Source organism: Bos mutus, chromosome 1 (genome assembly GCF_027580195.1).
Source record: "Bos mutus isolate GX-2022 chromosome 1, NWIPB_WYAK_1.1, whole genome shotgun sequence".
NCBI classification, from domain to species: Eukaryota; Metazoa; Chordata; class Mammalia; order Artiodactyla; family Bovidae; genus Bos; species Bos mutus.
Window position 1 is genome coordinate 67,370,579 of NC_091617.1, and position 23,089 is coordinate 67,393,667.

Consider the following 23,089-nt stretch of genomic DNA (forward strand, 5'->3'; position numbering starts at 1 on the left):
GATTGTCATTTCCTTCTCCCGGGGACCTTCCCAACCCAGGAATCGAACCCAGGTCTCCCACATTGTAGACAGATGCTTAACCGTCTTACAGAGATGTGTATCTACCCTTCCTTCCTGATAATATAAGGGGGAGCTTTCACTTCAATTACAAGTTCCAGTGACTGAACAGTTTGTCTAAAAAGTTCTTATGCCTATAAAATCTTCATGTTGTTAATAAAAATCCAGTCAAATCATGTTAGTGACAAAAATGCTAAATACTTATAAATAAATTTAACAAGACAGACTTAGGATTTATATTGAAACAAACTAAGGGGAAAAAAACTATTAAAAGACACAAAATAGGATTTTAATAAATTGAAATCCTAAAAGGAAAGACAATAAAAAACTGTTAATTCCAGGAATTTTAATATATAAATTTAATGTAGTTCTGATTAGAATTCCAACAAGGTTTTTCTTGGAATTAGATAAGATGATTCTAAAATTCAGTAGCAAAAGAATGCCAAAGAATAGCTAATACAACTATAAAATAAAAGAAAATGAAGAGTGGGTATATACAGAACTTACTAAGATATCAGCTGTACTGTAAAGTTTATGTATTCAAATCAATATGCCATTAGTAAGGGTATATAAAAATGCATTTGTGGAGTAGAATAAATAATTGATCATTATTACAGTGACTAATAGAAATGTTTATGTGCCAAAATGGTAGTTCAGTGGGAAAAAGATGAACCCTCTTTACTAAAAAATTGCAGGCATAACTGGTTACCAATATGAAAGAAAATTAAAATGGACTACTATCTTACACTAAAATCAAAAGTAAATTGCAAGCAAATTAAGTATTTCAGTATAAAAGAAAAATAATTTTTAAACTTGAAAAAAACTGTCTGTGAGATTATATACACAATGATTTGGGAAGACTTTCCTTACCAAGAATTAAGAAACTATATAGTGACTGCAGCCATGAAATTAAAAGATGCTTACTCCTTGGTAGGAAAGTTATGACCAACCGAGATAGCAGATTCAGAAGCAGAGACATTACTTTGCCAACAAAGGTCCATCTAGTCAAGGCTATGGTTTTTCCTGTGGTCATGTATGGATGTGAGAGTTGGACTGCAAAGAAAGCTGAGCGCCAAAAAATTGATGCTTTTGAAGTGTGGTGTTGGAGAAGACTCTTGAGAGTCCCTTGGACTGCAAGGAGATCCAACCAGTCCATTCTGAAGGAGATCAGCCCTGGGATTTCTGTGGAAGGAATGATGCTAAAGCTGAAACTCCAGTACTTTGGCCACCTCATGCGAAGAGTTGACTCATTGGAAAAGACTCTGATGCTGGGAGGGATTGGGGGCAGGAGGAGAAGGGGACGACAGAGGATGAGATGGCTGGATGGCATCACTGACTCGATGGACTTGAGTCTGAGTGAACTCCGGGAGTTGGTGATGGACAGGGAGGCCTGGTGTGCTGTGATTCATGGGGTCGCAAAGAGTCGGACACGACTGAGCAACTGAACTGAAACTGAACTGAACTAAGACAAAGTTAATAGCAATCAATATGTCTGGGAAATGTTTGTGCTACTATATTCTTCATTATCACTTCATCACTTCACTAAGACAAAGTTAATAGCAATCAATATGTATGGGAAAATGTCTGTGCTACTATAGTCTCACCAAGGATTACTTTCTATACAAAGCACCCTTTAAAACTGATAAGACAAAACCAACAATGGGAATAGAAAATTGTGCAAAAGATACAAATAATTCTCTAGTGAGTAAAGCCAAAAGGCCCAAAAAACATAAGAACATGGTCAAATTCACTAGAGATCAGGGAAATAAAAATGAAAGTAATGTAAAATTGTTTGACACCTATCACAGTGGCAAGAACAAACACAATCATAGCAAAGCTTCCACTGATCAAAGGTGGAACAATTTAAAAGTATCTGTGAGAGTCACAACTACAGTGGATTGAAACCCATCAAGTAAATTTAATCCATGAATTCACAGTGATGCTAAAAAAACAAGTCACCACTGAGGATGCTAGGGAACCAATTCATTATTTTGAAAACTGGCAAAAAACTGGAAACAATCAAGCATTTTTCTTATGTAAATGAACTCGGGTAATCAAATAGCAGAGTGGAGGACATTTTTCTTTATAGATGTGTTCTATGTCACAGATGAAAAAGGATAGCTGGTGCTGTAATCCTAGTGGATCTGGACACTGACCACGAGTGATTGCTAACATCACAAGGGAGAGAGAACCAGATATTATGTGAGTCCCAGTGGAGAAACAGACACCATCTGCATTATTGTTGTCATAAAAGTCAAACTCGAGTCTGACCAAGCCTCTGGATTCCACTCCCAATTCACAGGAAATAACTAGGACAACATTCCACTACAACAAAGGGATGCGATCTAGAAAACTCAGACTGCAAGGAACTTCATGGCATCGTTAGCCTGGTTCTTTTAACAAATAAATTGTGAGGAATTAAAAAAATGGAGGGAGAGGCTGTAAGTTAAAAGACACAAAACACTTTAATTTGTTGCAATTTGTGGGCCTTGTTTGAATCTTGCATGCATGCTAAGTCGCTTCAATTGTGTCCAACTCTGTGTGACTGTATAGCCTGTAGCCTGCCAGGCTCCTCTGTCCATGGGATTCTCCAGGCAAGAATACTGGAGTGGGTTGCCATTTCCAGCTCTAGGGGATCTTCCCAACCCAGAGATCAAACCCGCATCTACCAAGTCTCCTGCATTGGCAGGTGGGTTCTTTACCACTAGCACCACCTGGGAAGCCCATTTGAATCTTTACTCAAACAAAATGGAAGCACTGGCTGACTAGTTCATGAATAATTATTGTTAATATTTTAGATATTGTAATAATATTGTTTTTATCTTTTAGAAATACACTTATCTTTATAAATGAAATAATACGGTATCTGAAATTTCTTCTAAAATAATATAAAACATGGGAAGTAGATGTGACGGAGTCAGACATGCATGGATGGTGGTTGAGGCTTCCAGATAGGAACATGGCAATTCATTACACACTCTGCCTACTTTTGTGCATGTTTGAAATTCTCCACAATAAGCAAACACACAGACACACACCAAACACCAAACCATCATTCCTATTGTTGATTGTGTGGTATGAATGAAGGTAATTCTCACACATTGCCGGCAGAAATGTAAAGTGTTACAATTTTTTCAGAGGGCAAATTAGCAAGGTCTATTTTTTAAAATACATATATACTTTGTTCCAGAAATTCTACTCCTGGGACCCTATTCCTTAGGAATATAAGTAGGAACCCATGAGGCCACATTACAGATATGTTTACTGTGAAACTGTTTGTAGGGGAACCCAATCTGCAGCAACGTACAGTACACAGCACATTGGGTAGACTGGTCCACTCTCCCTCTAGTTAACCTTTTTCTTGTGTGTCTACTTGCAGAGTCTGAAAAATTAAAGACATAATTCCCAGACTCCCTTGAAGCTAGTGTTCTAGACTGTGATTTAATTTCACCAGTCAGATGTACAAGTGTAGCTTTGACAGACATGATATGGGTCTCGAGTCAACAGTTCTGATAGTAGCTTCCTGAATCCCCAGGTTGTAGCTAGGGTGGCATGACTCTGGAACCAGCAGCTGGGACATCAACTTCCTGACTGTGATGGATGTTGCACTTCTCTTGGGTGGCAGGTTCCATGGAACTGTTGTGGGAGTCATCACTGGAGGCCCAGCCTAGAATCTGGTACTTGGGTCCCTCTAAGGATTTGGACTAAATCTGATAGATAGAGTGTCTGATGAACTATGGATGGAAGTTTGTGACATTGTACAGGAGACAGGGATCAAGACCATCCCCATGGAAATGAAATGCAAAAAAGCAAAATGGCTGTCTGGGGAGGCCTTACAAAGAGCTGTGAAAAGAAGAGAAGTGAAAAGCAAAGGAGAAAAGGAAAGATATAAGCATCTGAATGCAGAGTTCCAAAGAATAGCAAGGAGAGATAAGAAAGCCTTCCTCAGAGATCAATGCAAAGAAATAGAGGAAAACAACAGAATGGGAAAGACTAGGGATCTCTTCAAGAAAATTAGAGATACCAAGGGAACATTTCAAGCAAAGATAGGCTCGATAAAGGACAGAAATGGTATGGACCTAACAGAAGCAGAATATATTAAGAAGAGGTGGCAAGAACACACAGAAGAACTGTACAAAAAGAGCTTCATGACCCAGATAATCCTGATGGTGTGATCACTGACCTAGAGCCAGACATCCTGGAATGTGAAGTCAAGTGGGCCTTCGGAAGCATCAGTACAAACAAAGCTAGTGGAGGTGATGGAATTCCAGTTGAGCTAATTCAAATCCTGGAAGATGAAGCTGTGAAAGTGCTGCACTCAATATGCCAGCAAATTTGGAAAACTCAGCAGTGGCCACAGGACTGGAAAAGGTCAGTTTTCATTCCAATCACAAAGAAAGGCAATGCCAAAGAATGCTCAAACTACCTCACAATTGCACTCATCTCACACGCTAGTAAAGTAATGCTCAAAATTCTCCAAGCCAGGCTTCAGCAATACGTGAACCGTGAACTTCCAGATGTTCAAGCTGGTTTTGGAAAAGGCAGAGGAACCAGAGATCAAATTGCCAACATCCACTGGATCATGGAAAAAGCAAGAGAGTTCCAGAAAAACATCTATTTCTGCTTTATTGACTATGCCAAAGCCTTTCACTGTGTGGATCACAATAAACTGTGGAAAATTCTGAAAGAGATGGGAATATCAGACCACCTGACCTGCCTCTTGAGAAACCTGTATGCAGGTCAGGAAGCAACAGTTAGAACTGGACATGGAACAATGGACTGGTTCCAAATAGGAAAAGGAGTACATCAAGGCTGTATATTGTCACCTGGCTTATTTAACTTATATGCAGAGTACATCATGAGAAACGCTGGACTGGAAGAAACACAAGCTGGAATCAAGATTGCTGGGAGAAATATCAATAACCTCAGATATGCAGATGACACCACCCTTATGGCAGAAAGTGAAGAGGAACTAAAAAGCCTCTTGATGAAAGTGAAAGAGAAGAGTGAAAGGGTTGGCTTAAAGCTCAACATTCAGAAAACTAAGATCATGGCATCTGATGGGGAAACAGTGGAAACAGTGTCAGACTTTGTTTTTTGGGCTCCAAAATCACTGCAGATGGTGACTGCAACCATGAAATTAAAAGACGCTTGCTCCTTGGAAGGAAAGTTATGACCAACCTAGATAGCATATTCAAAAGCAGAGACATTACTTTGTCAACAAAGGTCCATCTAGTCAAGGCTATGGTTTTTCCAGTGGTCATGTATGGATGTGAGAGTTGGACTATGAAGAAAGCTGAGCGCCGAAGAATTGATGCTTTTGAAGTATGGTGTTGGAGAAGACTTTTGAGAGTCCCTTGGACTGCAAGGAGATCCAACCAGTCTATCTTAAAGGAGATCAGTCCTGGGTGTTCATTGGAAGGACTGATGCTAAAGCTGAAACTCCAATAGTTTGGCCACCTCATGCAAAGAGTTGACTCATTGGAAAAGACCCTGATGCTGGGAGGGATTGGGGGCAGGAGGAGAATGGGACGACGGAGGATGAGAGGGCTGGATGGCATCACCGGCTCAATGGACATGAGTTTGAGTGAACTCCGGGGGTTGGTGATGGACAGGGAGGCCTGGTGTGCTGCGATTCATGGGGTCACAAAGAGTCAGACACGACTGAGCAACTGAACTGAACTGAACTGAAGGATTTTGGCTTCCACAGTGGCTCAGACAGTAAAGAATCCATCTGCAGTGCCAGAGACCCGAGTTCAATCCCTGGGTCAAGAAGATTCCCTGGAGAATGGAATGGCTACCCGTTCCAGTATTCTTGCCTGGAGAATCGGATAGACAGAGGAGCCTGGAGCACTACAGTCCTTAGAGTCATAAAGAGATGGACACGACTGAGTGACTAACACTTTCACAAGGATTTGGTTAAGTCCCAAATTACCTGTATTAAATCACTTTCTATTTAAAATAATTAGTTCCTGCTAGATACAACTGATCCATATTATTGAATAAATTATAGTATTGCATCTCCAGATCATGGAATAATAAAAGAATAAATTAGATCCATATAAATGACTTAGTAGAATCTATAGTAGTAGCACATAGATTTTCAAAGGTACTTCTAAGTGTGAGAAAATGAAAGTACAAATGAGTATAATATGACCCATTTTTTTCAAAACAATGATCAACTCCCTGAAATCTCTATAAATATCAATACAAGGATCTATGTAGGATTTCACAAGCATGGAGCAAATATTGGTTATGAATATAGGTAACAGGTGTGTGGCTAGGGAATAAAAAAGGGGTTAATATGGGGAGAGGAGGTAGAGAATAAATGTTCAAAAAAGAGCAAGCATGACAGGATCCTATGTATGTAAATTTATTGGGGTATGTATATTGCATACATAAAGAATGCTTGAAAGGATAACCAGCAATGTAACCTCAGTATGATGGGTGGGATTTACTTTCTTCTTTATATAATAATCAAATGTTTCCAATGAGCACTTTTTATATGATCAGAAAAAAAAAGGTATTTTCATTGTAGAAAAAAGCAAAAGAAAAAATGACTTACAGTAGTAACAAAAGCTATAAGGCACCTAGGACTTAATCCCACAAAAGTTTAACAAGATCTTTAGGGAGAAAATAAATGGAGCTTTATACAATACTAATGTATTAGAGATCTCAATATAGTAACAATGGCAATTCTCTAAACCAACCTATAAATTCAGAACAATTCACCTAAAACTCAAGAGGATTTTTCATAGAACTTGATAAACTGATCCTTGAGTTCACATAGGAGAGTAAAAGTCCTGGAATAGCCAAGACAATTTACAGAATGAATAAGAAGAAAGGATCCATCCCCACATCAGATATCAAGACGTTATGGTAAATCGACTATATTCCAATAACATCTCTTAAAAGATGTTAAGAATTTTCAATAATTAAAACAGTGTGGTATTGCACAGAGGCAGATAATACATAAATGAAATAGACTAGAGACAGAAGCAATTCACCCACATATATTGTGGAACTGGTGAGTGACAGAGGTGACGTTATACGTTAGTGGGGAGGACAAGATAGCAGCCAAACAGGAGTTTCTGGCCTCCTTTCGGAATCCACCCTAGAACTGCTACAGAAATCACTGGTAGGTCAACGAATAACATAATATAATATAAAAACAAGAAACATTGAGGAAGACAGGAAGTGGCTGTGTTTCAAATGCATATGGGAACTGGTAGTCTAGAATAGAAGCTGGCAGGTGGAGGATGGGGTGTAGCAGTATAGTCTCATTATACATTCTTGCCCACCCCACACACACACACACTGTTCTGGGCAAGTCACTGCTCACCTCATCACTTCGGTGGGGAGAGGAAGAGTAACGCCGGCACAGTGCCATTGGATATACATACAACATATGGCAGAGCTGGAATCTGGCTGCTGGGGAGCAGCTAACAGGTACAGATCAGTGTCGTAACTCTGAGCAGCCCTAATTCTTATTCTAATCCCAATGAGGAAGCTTTTGTAAAAGAGCAGAGCTGAGAGAGGAAATACAGAAAAAGTCAGCTAACGTGGGTAGGTAAGTAGGGAGTGATCAAGTCCAGACTAAAACAACAGAAGTCATCAGCGCAGGGAATATTTCCTACTGCTATACCACTCTATGACACCAGATATCATCTGTGAACTAATGAGAGTCTAAGGCTGGACTTTAGTCACCTCAGCCAGATATACATGACCTGTCTGGTAGCTAATATTCCCAAGGTAATATGGGCTTTCATGGGGAAAGAATGATACAAACAAGGTACATATGCTTAACAGTCCATGCTAAAGGAAATAACCAATGGGCCAGACAGACAAGAATGTAAAATATGCATAATAAATATGATTAACAAGATAAGAGTTTTGGAAATATGAAGCAGAGATAAACAATTATATAAAAGAACTATGTTACTAATGTAACAGTTCATTAAGAATCTAATAAATTAATTTATTAGTGTGCATGTGTGCTCAGTCACTTCAGTTGTGTCCATCTCTTTGTGACCCTGTAGACTAAAGCTCACCAGGCTCCTCTGTCCATGGGATTCTCCAGGCAGGGACATTGGAGTGGGTTGCCATGCCCTCCTCCAGAGGATCTTCCCAACCCAGGAATTGAACCTATGTCTCCTGTCTCCTGCATTGGCAGGCAGATTCTTTAAAACTGAGCCACCAGGGAAGTCCAGTTTATCAGGAGAAGGGGATAACCGAGAAACAAATGGTAATATCAAGTCAAGAAACCTTCCCCGGGAGAGTTAAGAGTAGGCAGAAATGTTCAAAGTAAGAAAAAAGTTAAGTGACAGGTAACTTTGGAGTAAAAGCTTAATATGAATCAAAGTAGAGAGAAAAACAAATTACAAGGAAAACTTTGAAGAAATAATGACTGATAATTTTCCAGAATTAGAAAAAAAGATGTAAGATCACTGATTTAAAGAACTCATAGAGCACTAACAGGAGACATTAAGAACAGAAACAAAACACTGTAATATTCATTAGAGTGAAATTTAAGATCAAAGCCAGAGAAAATTCTAAAGGCTTCCAGGGAGAAAACTGTTATCACCTTGAAAGTAACAAGGACCTGCTCCATGATAGTCTTCTTCATAGCCTCTGGGAGCCAGAAGGCAATGGTGTACTGTGCAAAGCACTGAAGGAAAGCAAGTTCAAATCTAGGATATTATATCAAAACTGCTATGTTTTAAATTTGATTTTCCCTCAAAAATTATTTGATTAAAAAAATTTGATTTTCCCTTACTTTCAATTTTGCTTTCATTTCTGAGGTGGCCTAATGTTTTCCTTCCATCTCTTGCCTAAACTCTCCCAGCTCCTGCTTCACTTCCTTCTGCTGCCTCATCACCTTGTCCCTAAGTATTTGCTTCCCTGTTCAATGCTCTTGATTTGAATAAATAGTTGTTAAAATCAGTTTTAAAAGTTCATGGTCAAATATTTAGTCAAAACTTCTATCTCCTAGTTTTCCCCACGAATGGCGTTTGTACTCCTTTTGTCAGTTTTGATTTCTACAAAGAGGGAAAAGACAACCTTATATTTCCATCCTCACATCAAAATCCAATGGAAACTATTGTTTAAATGTGAGGGTGAAATAAAAATATTCACGTCCTCAGAGAGTCACAACACAAAAATGCTCTCTGAAAGTGTTCTCATCTAGAAGAAAGTGTATATAGAGGGTACTCAGAGATGAGTATTAGAGGAAAAGAGAAAGAACAGTAATCCCACACTAAAATTCTGTGTGACCCCAACATGGGGTGAATGTCCATCAGGGCTGTGTGTCTAGTTCTCTTGGTGTTGCAAACCTCCTCCTTGGAAGCCATGGCATTTTGAGTTGGAAAGAGTCTCTGAGATCATATCTCCTCATTCGGCAGGTCCTGGGGCTCTAGGTCTTCAGAGGCACACTTTATCTTGTCTTTAAATGCTCAGTGTGGCACACACCAGAGAGCTAATATATTACTGGTTGAAGGTCACACAGACCATGAAGACAGACTCACTTCATCACCTGACTCCCAATCCAGGGCTCATTCTCTTCTAATGCACCATCATTAAAATGAACTATCCCATAGACCTTTGAACATTGAACATATCCCATAGAACACTGCCTGTTCCAGTGTCTTATATTCATCAATGAGATAGCATGACCTTTTCTCAAACTTTAGCCAAGAACACAAAACTACAATTTAAATTCTCAGGCTCTTTCTGCATAAGTTAGGGGACAAGAGGAGATGCTTTATGTGTTAGTCTTCCACTAATACAGAAATCTAACCACATGGGCTTTTAGACCAGCTGGGAAAGGAGTGGAGGCAAGGGTTGGCGGGGGGTGGGGGGGTGGGGGGTGGGGAGAGGTGATAACAAGTGCTCTAAGCCTCCAGTGAAAAAAGTGATCATTAGCTTTGTGGCAGGGGAAGGGTGGAGTGGTGGCATATAGGTCACTGTTCTAAATGGTGAGGACCTACTCACTCAAATATTTACTGGCTTGTTCTACTTTGTGTCTCATCTTCCATCAATCTATCTCCCTATTCTAAAACAACAAGTCTGATAGTACTGACCTAAAAAAAAAAAAAGATTAATTTTCTCTCCATCCATTGAGGCTCTGGATTGAAAATTTTATTTTTCATTTACTCCTTTCTTCTTGCCAAACCACAAACTACTACCCTCCAAAAAGGTCTGTTCCGCTTGTTTTGGAACTGCCAACTTTAAAATACTTGGTTCTGATCTCCAACCCCATTTTGGGCCTGGAGCTCAGCTCACAGCCAAGTAAAGAATAATCTGGAAAGGATGGTGGGATGAAAATATGTACCTTGGCTGTGTGCTCCCTACTGAGCAGTGGACAGCATTTCTATTTTAGATTTGAACAATTGTGTAAGTCTCTGGCTTAAAAGGGGACCATGTTTTCCTCCTTGATAGCTTGTGATACTTCTACATGTCTCCTTGAGATCTCCATGGAAAATGAGCTCTCTTTCTCTTTAGCTGAGAAGAAGATAGTGCTGGGGTCCTGATAATGTCCAAACTCACTGTGAATGCCAGTGCTGTTGAGAGAAAACCCAATGAAACTTCTTCCATCTACTTTAAAAACAAGTTTAAATAATGACCTTTGATGGAAATGGCCAAGTGATAGGTGGGAAAATTGTTTTACTAGCATTATGCTGCATGTTAAGCAGACTTTAAGAACATTGTGTCTTTCATAAAGCAAAAATGAACCTTAAATGTCTAGTATAGTATGCACACATATATACATGTACACCGACTACATGTAATGTGATCATTACCAACTATTATAGTGTCAATAGTTTGCAAAGCATTTTCACTTATCTTACTCAGTCTTCATGATAAATTACAGAAGGAATTCCTTATTTTTGGACCATGCCAGTAGAGAGAGAATGGCATACAGAGTGAATGAGAGATTTGAGGCCCTAGGGGTTCAAGTGGTCATGACATTCAACTGGTATCAAGAAGACAGCATAGTGCAGAAAGTAAACGGCGAATCACAATACCTGATTCAAGGTGTTAGCTGTGGGGCTTTGAGCAAATGTCTTTAATATTTTTGGTTTCAATTTCTATATTTCTAAAAATGAAATTGGACTAGAAGATCACGTTGTTGCTGTCGTTTAGTCGCTTAAGTCATATCTGATTCTTGTGACACCCTAGACTGTAACCTGCCAGGCTCTCAGTCCATGGGATTTCCCAGGCAAGAACACTGGTGTTGGTTGCTGTTTATTCCTTCTCCAGGGGATCTTTCCAACCTAGGGTTAAACCTGTGTATCCTGCTTGGCAGGTGGATGCTTTACCACTGAGCCATCTGGGAAGCCTTAGATGATGGTGGCTTCCCAGTCCAATCTTTTAATCCATAAAAATTGGTGGCTATAAAACATAAAGCAAAATTTATTTACAATATTTTTATACCAGGCATATTTAAAACTTCTTAGTAGGGAATGCTGATGTTCAAAACTTAATCCTAAAAATAGATGGAATTATTAAGAGATACCAGGAATATCAGAGCTTTTTGAATTATATGAGACAAATAATCACACACAACCCCCTCCCCGCTTCTTTCTACAAATCTTCTTCAGAGTTGGCAGGGCCATCCTATTGATTGGGAGAATGACCTGTCTACTTCACATAAAGTTCTAAACAAAAGTTTCACATAAAGCCCTAAAACTCTGAGCAAACCCTTTGTGGCTGACCAACTGAAAGATACGTCTGGTCAAAATGCTAGAACTATATTATTAAATAGATGATTGTTGAATCATGGAGTGACAAAAGAGAATTGTTCATCAAATTCGCACGTTTTGTAACTGGGAAAAATGGTTCACACAGTAAAAAAAACAGCAACTGAACCCAAACTCAAGACTCCCGATTTCCAGTCTAGCTCTCTTCACCATGCTTTATGGCCTCCAGGGGCAGACCTGGCTTCAAGTAGAACAAGCACTTCAAGTTGTGGCAAATGTGAGCTCTTCCTTTAGGGGCAGTGGAGGCCACTTGTTTTTGGCACAAAACTGTCTTTAAGGAACTGCTCATTTCTAGCGGACAGGACCTGGCTCCCCAAGCCGTGCTAACATAATGCCACACAAAACACGGAGAATGACCATGAGAATATTGTCTGGAAACTAACTACAGTCCTAATATGTCATATAGTATACTGTGATGGCTAAAGACAGCCTACTCAGTCTAAGTCCATTTTAAACAAATGGCAACCCACTCCAGTGCTCCTGCCTGGAGAAGCTCATGGATGAAGGAGGCTGGTGGGCTACAGTCACAAAGAGTCGGACACGACTGAGCGACTTCACTTCACTCATTAACAAGATTGTAAGAAATGATAATCTAACTGTATTCTGCTTGATCAGATCACATCTGGAGTTCACTGCTCACTGATGGACCCACACTAAAAGAAATTGACAAACTGGAGAACATCAGAAGTGCGCAAGCAGGACAGCGAGGGCTCCTTATTTTTTATTTAAACTGAAGAGTAGTTAATTTACAATATTGTGCTAGTTTCAGGTATCAGCAGTGATTCAGTTTTATATACTTTTCAGATTATTTTCCATTACTACAATATACTGAATATAGTTCCCTGTGCTATACAGTAAATCCTTGTTGCTTATCTATTTTTGTGTATACTAATTTTTATCTCCTAATTTACCTCTCCTGTCCCCCTTTTCCCCTTTGTGAATCAGAAGTTTGTTTCCTATGTCTGTGAGTCTACTTCTGTTTTGTGTATAGATTTGTCTGTATTATTTTTTATATCTCATGTATAAGCAATATCATACATTTGTCTTTCTTACTTCCCTTAATATAATATTCTCTAGGTCCATTCATGTTGCTGCAAATGGCAATATTTAATTGTTTTTATGGCTGAGTAATATTCCATTATGGATTTCCTTGGTGGCTCATTGGTAAAGAACACGACTGCCAATGTAGAAGATGCAGGATCCATCCTTGGGTCAGGAAGATCCCTTGAAGGAAATGGCAACCCACTCCAGTATTCTTGCTTGGGAAACCCTATGGACAAAGGAGGCTGGTGGGCTATCCATGGAATTGCAAGAAGTCAGACATGACTTAGTGACTTAGCATGCATGCGATATTCCATTGTGTATATACACCACAACTTAAGTCAATCATCTGTTGAAGGGCACTTGGGTTGTTTCCATATTTCGGCTCTTCAGTGCTGCTATGAACATTAGGGTGCAATCTTTTTAAATTAGTTTTCATCTTTTCCAGATATCTTTGCAGAAGTTGGATGGCTGGATCATATGGTAATGCTCTTTTTAGTTTTAAGGAATTTCCATACTGTTTTCCATAGTTGCTACACCACTTTATATTCCCACCAACAGTATAGGAAGGTTCCCTTTTTTCCACTTGGTGAGAGCTCTTTAAACTTCGTAAGTCACAGACGGTGTACACCATCTTCCAGTATTCAAAGTGCAACTACCTTTATTCCTCCTGCGAATCAGTGAGGTAGGCTGGTAGGACAGATTACCCTTGTACTGGTGACAGAGAACACACCAGAGAGGCTGAAATGTAAGCTGACACATGCATCAACAGAGGAACACACAAGGCACAGTGGTGGTGCTGCGGGCTTGAAGAACGAGTCCAAGTGTGTCAGGAGCCGGGCAAAAGGGCAGGCCAGACAGAAGGTGCGCCTGGTGCTTTCCCAGTAGCTGGCATCACTATGATTCCCTCTCCGGGCATGAGAGTGAGATAGAAGACTTTCATAGATAGAAGCCTTTTCAAAAACTGATTTTAAGCCCTTCAGATGTCCCTCAGATCTTATGATATCTGGTAATTCTCTGGGAGGTTCTACTCAGGCCAACTGCTTTATATAAAACAGACCAGTTCTCTACACACAATCAACCAAAACATCAAAATATAACTGATACATAGAACTCTTTTTAAAAAGCAATTCTGAGCAGAAAGAAATCAAGAATTAACAGATTTGAAAATGGTTAAGGGAGTGTTAGCCTGCAAATAATTCAACTAGTGGTATGCTTAAATTTTAGCCTTCTTAAAATAATTTTTGAGAAACAGCCTCTAATAATTAAAACTTTAGCCAATTCGGTCATTTTTTATGCCCTTCAGATCAGATCAGATCAAATCAGTCACTGAGTCGTGTTCGACTCTTTGCGACCCCATGAATTGCAGCACGCCAGGCATCCCTGTCCATCACCAACTCCCGAAGTTCACTCAGACTCACGTCCATCGAGTCAGTGATGCCATCCAGCCATCTCATCCTCTGTCATCCCCTTCTCCTCCTGCCCCCAATCCCTCCCAGCATCAGAGTCTTTTCCAATGAGTCAACTCTTCACATGAGGTGGCCAAAGTACTGGAGTTTCAGCTTTAGCATCATTCCTTCCAAAGAAATCCCAGGGCTGATCTCCTTCAGAATGGACTGGTTGGATCTCCTTGCAGTCCAAGAGACTCTCAAGAGTCTTCTCCAACACCACACTTCAAAAGCATCAATTCTTCAGCGCTCAGCCTTCTTCACAGTGCAACTCTCACATCCATACATGACCACAGTAAAAACCATAGCCTTGACTAGATGGACCTTTGTTGGCAAAGTAATGTCTCTGCTTTTGAATATGCTATCTAGGTTGGTCATAACTTTCCTTCCAAGGAGTAAGCGTCTTTTAATTTCATGGCTGCAGTCACCATCTGTAGCGATTTTGGAGCCCAGAAAAATAAAGTCTGACACTGTTTCCACTGTTTCCCCATCTATTTCCCATGAAGTGGTGGGACCAGATGCCATGATGTTCGTTTTCTGAAGGTTGAGCTTTAAGCCAACTTTTTCACTTTCCACTTTCACTTTCATCAAGAGGCTCTTTAGTTCCTCTTCACTTTCTACCATAAGGGTGGTGTCATCTGCATATCTGAGGTTGTTGATATTTCTCCCAGCAATCTTGATTCCAGCTTGTGTTTCTTCCAGTCCAGCGTTTCTCATGCTGTACTCTGCATATAAGTTAAATAAACAGGGTGACAATATACAGCCTTGACGTACTCCTTTTCCTATTTGGAACCACTCTGTTGTTCCAGGTCCAGTTCTAACTGTTGCTTCCTGACCTGCATACAAATTTCTCAAGAGGCAGATCAGGTGTTCTGGTATTCCCATCTCTTTCAGAATTTTCCACAGTTTATTGTGATCCACACAATAAAGTCAAAGGCTTTGGCAAAGTCAATAAAGCAGAAATAAATGTTTTTCTGGAACTCTCTTGCTTTTTCCATGATCCAGCAGATGTTGGCAATTTGATCTCTGGTTCCTCTGCCTTTTCCAAAACCAGCTTGAACATCAGGAAGTTCACGGTTCACGTATTGCTGAAGCCTGGCTTGGAGAATTTTGAGCATTACTTTACTAGCATGTGAGATGAGTGCAATTGTGCGGTAGTTTGAGCATTCTTTGGCATTGCCTTTCTTTGGGATTGGAATGAAAACTGCCCTTTTCCAGTCCTGTGGCCACTGCTGAATCTTCCAAATTTGCTGGCATATTGAGTGCAGCACTTTCACAGCATCATCTTTCAGGATTTGAAATAGCTCAACTGGAATTCCATCACCTCCACTAGCTTTGTTCGTAGTGATGCTTTCTAAGTCCCACTTGACTTCACATTCCAGAATGTCTGGCTCTAGGTCAGTGATCACACCATCGTGATTATCTGGGTCATGAAGATCTTTTTTGTATAGTTCTTCTGTGTATTCTTGCCATCTCTTCTTGATATCTTCTGCTTCTGTTAGGTCCATACCATTTCTGTCCTTTATCGAGCCTATCTTTGCATGAAATGTTCCCTTGGTATCTCTAATTTTCTTGAAGAGATCTCTAGTCTTTCCCATTCTGTTATTTTCCTCTATTTCTTTGCATTGATCGCTGAGGAAGGCTTTTTTATCTCTTCTTGCTGTTCTTTGGACTCTGCATTCAGATGCTTATATCTTTCCTTTTCTCCTTTGCTTTTCACTTTTCTTCTTTTCACAGATATTTGTAAGGCCTCCCCAGCCATTTTGCTTTCTTGCATTTCTTTTCTATGGGGATGGTCTTGATCCCTGTCTCCTGTACAATGTCATGAACCTCATTCCATAGTTCATCAGGCACTCTGTCTATCAGATCTAGGCCCTTAAATCTATTTCTCACTTTCACTGTCTAATCATAAGGGATTTGATTTAGGTCATACCTGAATGGTCTAGTGGTTTTCCCTACTTTCTTCAATTTCAGTCTGAATTTGGCAATAAGGAGTTCATGGTCTGAGCCACAGTCAGCTCCTGGTCTTCTTTTTGCTGACTGTATAGAGCTTCTCCATCTTTGGCTGCAAAGAATATAATCAATCTGATTTCGGTGTTGACCATCTGGTAATGTCCATGTGTAGAGTCTTCTCTTGTGTTGTTGGAAGAGGGTGTTTGTTATGACCAGTGCATTTCTTGGCAAAACTCTTTTGCCCTGCTTCATTCTGTATTCCAAGGCCAAATTTGCCTGTTACTCCAGGTGTTTCTTGACTTCCTACTTTATGCCCTTACATCATGTTGTTTTTTTTTTTTTTTAAACTTTACATAATTGTATTAGTTTTGCCAAATATCAAAATGAATCCGCCACAGGCATACATGTGTTCCCCATCCTGAACCCTCCTCCCTCCTCCCTCCCCACACCATCCCTCTGGGTCGTCCCAGTGCACCAGCCCCAAGCATCCAGTATCGCGCATCGAACCTGGACTGGCAACTCGTTTCTTACATGATATTCTACATGTTTCAATGTCACTCTCCCAAATCTTCCCACCCTCTCCCTCTCCCACAGAGTCCATAAGACTGTTCTATACATCAGTGTCTCTTTTGCTGTCTCGTACACCAGCTTATTGTTACCATCTTTCTACATTCCATATATATGCGTTAGTATACTGTATTTATGTTTTTCCTTCTGGCTTACTTCACTCTGTATAATAGGCTCCAGTTTCATCCACCTCATTAGAACTGAAGCAACTGACAAACAACTAATCTCAAAAATATACAAGCAACTCCTACAGCTCAACTCCAGAAAAATAAATGACCCAATCAAAAAATGGGCCAAAGAACTAAATAGACATTTCTCCAAAGAAGACATACAGATGGCTAACAAACACATGAAAAGATGCTCAACATCACTCATTATCAGAGAAATGCAAATCAAAACCACTATGAGGTACCATTTCACACCAGTCAGAATGGCTGCGATCCAAAAGTCTACAAATAGTAAGTGCTGGAGAGGGTGTGGAGAAAAGGGAACCCTCTTACACTGTTGGTGGGAATGCAAACTAGTACAGCCACTATGGAGAACAGTGTGGAGATTCCTTAAAAAACTGGAAATAGAACTGCCTTATGATCCAGCAATCCCACTGCTGGGCATACACACTGAGGAAACCAGAAGGGAAAGAGACATGTGTACCCCAATGTTCATCGCAGCACTGTTTATAATAGCCAGGACATGGAAGCAACCTAGATGTCCATCAGCAGATGAATGGATAAGAAAGCTGTGGTACATATACACAATGGAGTATTACTCAGCCATTAAAAAGAATACATCATGTTTTTTCTTCACAGCACTTACATTTTGTCTCAACATAAACTCCTTGGAAGTGGAGAATACCTGTCTTGCTCATTGTTTTCCCAGAGCCCAGAATAGCATCAGACATACATTAGAGCTCCATTTCATTTATTCATTAAATGAGTGACTCTCTAGCTGATGGGACTGCCCCACAGTATAAGCAGTAGATATATACTTCATTATGATTTGGTCCCATATGTTTTCTATATAACTAGAATTTGCAATTCTACCCTACTTTCCATGTAGTTGAAGCAGGCCTTTGTAACTTTTAAGACACTTGACATAAATGCCACCATTAGTAAAAAGTAAAGATTTCTGGACGATTCACTAAACTCCAAGGGTGGCAAGAGAAGAACATGCACCAAGTACTTTGGCATCCTTAGCCCTGATCCAAGAAAGGACCATAGGATAGCGACAAGATAGTTAGTTCCTTCCTATTCAAGAGCCCCTATCTATCAGGAGACACTGAATTCATCCTTCCAGAAATTAGGAGACACACCAAGTGCTTTTCACATTTTCTGGGTTATCAGAAAAGGTTTTGTGAAAGCACTGGGACTTGGGACTAGAATAAGATGATGATGAGGCAGCTATAATAATTCCTAGTGTAAAGATCAGAACTACTGAAAATGGGCACTCCCACTCTTTTTAGCCTACTCTCCAATCAGTACCGTTTAGCAAGACCTACATTAGAATTTGTTAACTTTGAACTTAACCAAGAACTTGATTTTTCATTTTAGACAGTGGTGTGACCCAAACTGACCAAATTAAAAACTTTGGTGTCATCTTTGATTTCTCCTTCATTTTCAATTAAGTCATCAAGCCTACTGAAAAATTTTCAAATTTTCTCTCCTTTTTCAATCTTACTGCTAAAGGCTTATCAACTTATGTCTGGACTACTGCAGCAGCTTACTAAATGGCCCCTAGCCTCTCTCTTCTCTAATCCTTATTTACCATTACTCTATGCGGTTTTAAGAACATTCATCTGGTGACCCTCAATTTAAAAACAAAAACAAAAACACCCCCAAGATAACCGTCACACCCAATGATTTCATAATGTGTAATGGTCATTCCTCAGTCTGGAGCTCAGGAAATTCTACAATTTGACCCCAGCACTTCTAAGTTGTGTTACCATTATCTAGTACTACCATTATCATTTAGCAACTTCAGCTCCTCTTTTTTAACCAGATTGGTGTATCTAACAACCTCTTAATATACCACTCAACCCTCAAATTTTGGTAATACTGACTTTACATGGGATTAACATTGTGAGGATATTTATAGAATTATTCAAATCCTATGCATTATTTAAGATCCAAAGGAAGTTTCTTCTCTTTTAGGTCTTTCTCTACCATTCTGGCTTTGGGCTTCCCCAGTGGCTCAGGAGCAGCAACTATGTTTGCTGGAGCAGCCATGAAGAGATACCCCACATCCAAGGTAAGAGAAACCCAAGAAAGATGGTAGGCACTGACAGAGGCCATTAGAGGGCGCAGAGACTGAAACCACAACAACAGAAAACTAGCCAATCTGATCACATGGACCACAGCCTTCTCTAACTCAATGAAACTAAGCCATGCCATGTGGGTCCACCCAAGACAGACAGGTCATGGTGGAAGGGTCTGACAGAATGTGGCCCACTGGAGAAGGGAATGGCAAACCACTTCAGTATTCTTGCCTCGAGAACCCCATGAACATATGAAAAGGCAAAAAGATAGGATACTGAAAGATGAACTCCTCAGGTCAGTAGGTGCCCAATATGCTACTGGAGATTAGTGGAGAAATAACGCCAGAAAGAATGAAGGGATGGAGCCAAAGCAAAAACAACACCCAGTTGTGGATGTGACTGGTGATAGAAGCAAGGTCCAATGCTGTAAAGAGCAATATTGCATAGGACCCTGGAATGTCAGGTCCATGAATCAAGGCAAATTGGAAGTGGTCAAGCAGGAGATGGAAAGAGTTAGCACTGACATTCTAGGAATCAGTGAAATAAAATTGACTGGAATGGGTGAATTTAACTCAGATAACCATTATATCTACTACTGTGGGCAGGAATCCCTTAGAAGAAATGGAGTAGCCATCAAAGCCAACAAGAGTCCAAAATGCAATACTTGGATGCAATCTCAAAAACAACAGAACGATCTCTGTTCGTTTCCAAGGCAAACCATTCAATATCACCGTAATCCAAGTTTATGCCCCGACCAGTAATGCTGAAGAAGCTGAACGGTTCTATGAAGATCTCCAAGACCTTTTAGAACTAACACCCAAAAAAGATACCCTTTACATTATAGGGAACTGGAATGCAAAAGTAGGAAGTCAAGAAACACCTGAAGTAATAGGCAAATTTGGCCTTGGAGTACAGAATGAAGCATGGCAAAGGCTAATAAAGTTTTGCCAAGAGAACACACTGATCATAGCAAACACCCTTTTGCAACAACACAAGACTGTACTATATGGCCAACATCACTAGATGGCCAACACCGAAATCAGATTGATTATATTGTTTGTAGCCAAAGATGGAGAAGCGCTATACAGTCAGCAAAAACAAGACTGGGAGCTGATATGGCTCAGATCATGAACTCCTTATTGCCAAATTCAGACTGAAATTGAAGAAAGTGGAAAAACCACTAGACCATTCAGGTCTGACCTAAATCAAATCCCTTATGACTATACAGTGGAAGTGACAAATAGATTCAACGGACTAGATCTAATAGACAAGAGTGCCTGATGAACTAAGGATGGAGGTTCATGACATTGTACAGAAAACAGGGATCAAGACCATCCCCAAGAAAAAGAAATGCAAAAAAGAAAAATGGCTGTCTGAGAAGGCCTTACAAATAGCTGTGAAAAGAAGAGAAGCAAAAAGCAAGGGAGAAAAGGAAAGATATAAGCATCTGAATGCAGAGTTCCAAAGAATAACAAGGAGAGATAAGAAAGTGTTCCTCAGCAATCAGTGCAAACAAACAGAGGAAAACAAGAGAATGGGAAAGACTAGAGATCTCTTCAAGAAAATTAGATACCAAGGGAACGTTTCATGCAAAGATGGGCTCAATAAAGGACAGAAATGGTATGGACCTAACAGAAGCAGAAGATATTAAGAAGAGGTGGCAAGAATACACAGAACTGTACAAAAAACATCACAACCCAGAAAATCACGATGGTGTGATCACTGACCTAGAGCCAGACATCCTGGAATGGGAAGTCAAGTGGGCCTTAGGAAGCATCACTATGAATAAACCTAGTGGAGGTGATGAAATTCCAGTTGAGCTATTTAAAGTCCTAAAAAATGATGCTGTGAAAGTGCTGCACTCAATATGCCAGCAAATTTGGAAAACTCAGCAGTGGCCACAGGACTGGAAAAGGTCAGTTTTCATTCTAATCCCAAAGAAAGGCAATGCCAAAGAATGCTCAAACTACCACACAATTGCACTCATCTCACACGCTAGTAAAGTAATGCTCAAAATTCTCCAAGCCGTGAACTTCCAGATGTTCAAGCTGGTTTTAGAAAAGGCAGAGGAACCAGAGATCAATTTGCCAACATCCGCTGGATCATCCAAAAAGCAAGATAGTTCCAGAACAACATCTATTTCTGCTTTATTGACTATGCCAAAGCCTTTCACTGTGTGGATCACAATAAACTGTGGAAAATTCTGAAGGAGATGGAAATACCAAACCACCTGACCTGCCTCTTGAGAAACCTGTATGCAGGTCAGGAAGCAAGTTAGAACTGGACATGGAACAACAGACTGGTTCCAAATAGGAAAAGGAGTACGTCAAGGCTGTATATTGTCATCCTGCTTATTTAACTTATATGCAGAGTACATCATGGGAAATGCTGGGCTGGAAGAAGCACAAGCTGGAATCAAGATTGCTGGGAGAAATATCAATAACCTCAGATATGCAGATGACACCACCCTTATGGCAGAAAGTGAAGAACTAAAGAGCCTCTTGATGAAAGTGAAAGAGGAGAGTGAAAAAGTTGGCTTAATGCTCATCATTTCAGAAAACTAAGATCAATGCATCCGATCCCATCACTTCTTGGCAAATAGATGGGGAAACAGTGTCAGACTTTATTTTGGGGGGGCTCCAAAATCACTGCAGATGGTGACTGCAGCCATGAAATTAAAGACACTCCTTGGAAGGAAAGTTATGACCAACTGAGACAGCATATTAAAAAGCAGAGACTTTACTTTGTCAACAAAGGTCCGTTTAGTCAAGGCTATGGTTTTTCCAGTGGTCATGTATGGATGTTGAGAGTTGGACTATAAAGAAAGCTGAGTGCCAAAGAACTGATGCTTTAAACTGTGGTGTTGGTGAAGACTCTTGAGTTCCTTGAACTGCAAGGAGATTCAACCAGTCCATCCTAAAGATCAGTCCTGGGTGTTCATTGGAAGGACTGATGTTGAAGCAAAACTCCAATACTTTGGCCATCTGATGTGAAGAACTAACTCAGTGGAAAAGACCCTGATGCTGGGAGGGATTAGGGGGAGGAGGAGAAGGGGACGACAGAGGAGGAGATGGTTGGATGGCATCACCGACTCAATGCACATGGGTTTGGGTGGACTCCAGGAGTTGGTGATGGACAGGGAGGCTTGGCGTGCTGCAGTTCATGGGGTCCCAAAGAGTAGGACATGACTGAGTAACTGAACTGAACTGAGTGGCTCAGTGGTAGAATCCACCTACAATGCAGGAGACATGGGTTTGATCCCTGTGTCAGGAAGATTCCTTAGAGGAAGAGATGGCAACCCACTCCTGTATTCTTTCTGGGAAAATCCCATGGACAGAGGAGCCTGGCAGGCTATAGTCCACGGGGTTGCAAAGAGTTAGACATGACCGAGCATAGCTCATACTTGCTTGCTACCATACTGGGGCTTCTTTCTATTTTAAATTTCTATGAAAGTCATTGTCTATTCCCTCAGTTTTGCTAGGATCATATTCCATCTTAAAGTTTAACCAAATTCTTTCATGTTTTTGTGACATGTATGTGTCTTTTACCAAATAAACAGTAAGCGCCTCGTAAAGGTCCCTTGGGGACATTCCAGTCTCATTTGTTATCCAATCAAATTATTAATCTTAGTTAACTGAACCCATAAATATTAAAAGGTTTTCTTTGCATGTAAAGATACCCATCTTATATTAAGGGTAAAAGAGGACAATCTTCTTGAAAATCCCATGATAATTTTAAGAATTTACTTCTGCATATGCATAACAACTGAATATTTAGGTGTAGACATATGACACAATTTCCTTCCTTGCTTTACTATTTTGTATTTCTGAACTGTATTTCTCAACTTACGTGTTCAAGGCTTGTGATCTACTACCTCCACATAAACTAAGGAATTAATTTATGAATACTAGAAGAAATTGAGAAGGAAATGGCAACCCACTTCAGTGATCTTGCCTGGAGAATCCCAGGGACGGAGAAGCCTGGTGGGTTGCCGTCTATGGGGTCGCACAGAG